General features: G+C 42.7%; 1 protein-coding gene across 3 annotated transcripts in view; it reads left to right on the forward strand.

Annotated features, from left to right (window-relative positions):
• The window catches only part of LOC127911372 (RNA binding protein fox-1 homolog 3-like), a 1,085,108-nt gene that overhangs the window by 423,426 nt on the left and 659,182 nt on the right, over positions 1-2,500 (forward strand). The window lies entirely within an intron of this gene.

The following is a 2,500-nucleotide window of genomic DNA, read 5'->3' on the forward strand; positions in this document are numbered from 1 at the left end:
GTCACCTTGCCTTGATTAAAAGCAGTGGTTTGCACTTTCAGTTTCACGCGAATACTGCCATCAATCCACAGTTTCTGGTTTGGGAATGTTTTAATAGTTGCTGTGGGTACGACATCGCTGATGCACTTATAATAAACTCACTCACCGAATCAGCGTATTCGTCAATGTTGTTGTTTGACGCAGTGCGGAACATATCCCAATCCACGTGATCGAAGCAGTCTTGAAGCGTGGAATCAGATTGGTCGGACCAGCGTTGAACAGACCTGAGCGCGGGAGCTTCCTGTTTTAGTCTCTGTCTATAGGCAGGGAGCAACAAAATTGAGTCATGGTCAGCTTTTCCGAAAGGAGGGCGGGGCAGGGCCTTATATGCGTTGCGGAAGTTAGAATAACAATGATCGAGGGTTTTATGAGCCCTGGTAGCACGATCAATATGCTGACAGAATTTAGGGAGTCTTGTTTTCAGATTAGCCTTGTTAAAATCCCCAGCTACAATGAATGCAGCCTCAGGATATGTGGTTTCCAGTTTACATAGTCAAATAAAGTTTGTTCAGGGCCATCGATGTGTCTGCTTGGGGGGGAATACACACAGCTATGATTATAATCAAAGAGAATTCCCTTGGTAGATAATGCGGTCGACATTTGATTGCGAGGAATTCTAAGTCAGGTGAACAGAAGGACTTGAGTTCCTGTATGTTGTTATGATCACACCACATCTTGTTAATCATAAGGCATACCCCCCCCGCACCCTCTTCTTGCCGGAAATATGCTTATTTCTGTCGGCGCGATGCGTGAAGAAACCAGTTGGCTGCACCGACTCCGATAGCGTCTCTCGAGTGAACCATGTTTTAGTGAAGCAAAGAACGTCTGATGTCTCTCTGGAATTTTATTTTATTATTATTATTTATTTATTTCACCTTCATTTAACCAGGTAGGCTAGTTGAGAACACCTTTATTTAACCAGGTAGGCTAGTTGAGAACACCTTTATGTAACCATGTAGGCTAGTTGAGAACACCTTTATTTAACCAGGTAGGCTAGTTGAGAACACCTTTATTTAACCAGGTAGGCTAGATGAGAACACCTTTATTTAACCAGGTAGGCTAGTTGAGAACACCTTTATTTAACCAGGTAGGCTAGTTGAGAACACCTTTATTTAACCAGGTAGGCTAGTTGAGAACACCTTTATTTAACCAGGTAGGCTACCATTTAACCATGGTAGGCTAGTTGAGAACACCTTTATTTAACCAGGTAGGCTAGTTGAGAACACCTTTATTTAACCAGGTAGGCTAGTTGAGAACACCTTTAGATAGGCTAGTTGAACACCTTTATTTAACCAGGTAGGCTAGTTGAGAACACCTTTATTTAACCAGGTAGGCTAGTTGAGAACACCTTTATTTAACCAGGTAGGCTAGTTGAGAACACCTTTATTTAACCAGGTAGACTAGTTGAGAACACCTTTATTTAACCAGGTAGGCTAGTTGAGAACACCTTTATTTAACCAGGTAGGCTAGTTGAGAACACCTTTATTTAACCAGGTAGGCTAGTTGAGAACAAGTTCTCATTTGCAACTGCGACCTGGCCAAGATAAAGCATAGCAATTCGACACATACAACAACGTAGAGTTACACGTGGAATAAACAAAACATACAGTTAATAATACAGTAGAACAAAAGAGAACAAAACGTCTATATACAGTGAGTGCAAATGAGGTAAGTTAGGAAATAAATAGGCCATGGTGGCGAAGTGATTACAATATAGCAATTAAACACTAGAATGGTGGATCGGCAGAAGATGAATGTGCAGGTAGAGATAGTGAGGTGCAAAGGACCAAGATAAATCAATAAATAAATACCAGTATGGAGATGAGGTAGATAGATGGGCTGTTTACAGATGGGCTATGTACAGGTCAGTGATCTGTAAGCTGCTCTGACAGCTGGTGCTTAAAGCTAGTGAGGGAGATGTGAGTCTCCAGCTTCAGAGATTTTTGCAATTCGTTCCAGTCATGGTCAGCAGAGAACTGGAATGAAAGACGACCAAAGGAGGAATTGGCTTTGGGTGTGACCAGTGAGATATACCTGCTGGAACGCATGCTACGAGTGGGTGCTGCTATGGTGACCAGTGAGCTGAGATAAGGCGGGGCTTTACCTAGCAGAGACTTGTAGATAACCTGTAGCCAGTGGATTTGGTGACGAGTATGAAGCGAAGGCCAACCAACGAGAGTGTACAGATCGCAATGGTGGGTAGTGTATGGGGCTTTGGTGACAAAACGGATGTCACTGTGTTAGACTACATCAAATTTGTTGAGTAGAGTGTTGGAGGCTATTTTATAGATGACATCACCGAAGTCGAGGATCGGTAGGATGGTCAGTTTTACGAGGGTATGTTTGGCAGCATGAGTGAAGGATGCTTTGTTGCGATATAGGAAGCCGATTCTAGATTTAACTTTGGATTGGAGATGTTTGATATGGGTCTGGAAGGAGAGTTTACAGTCTAACCAGACAC

This window comes from Oncorhynchus keta, chromosome 24 (genome assembly GCF_023373465.1).
Source record: "Oncorhynchus keta strain PuntledgeMale-10-30-2019 chromosome 24, Oket_V2, whole genome shotgun sequence".
NCBI lineage: Eukaryota > Metazoa > Chordata > Actinopteri > Salmoniformes > Salmonidae > Oncorhynchus > Oncorhynchus keta.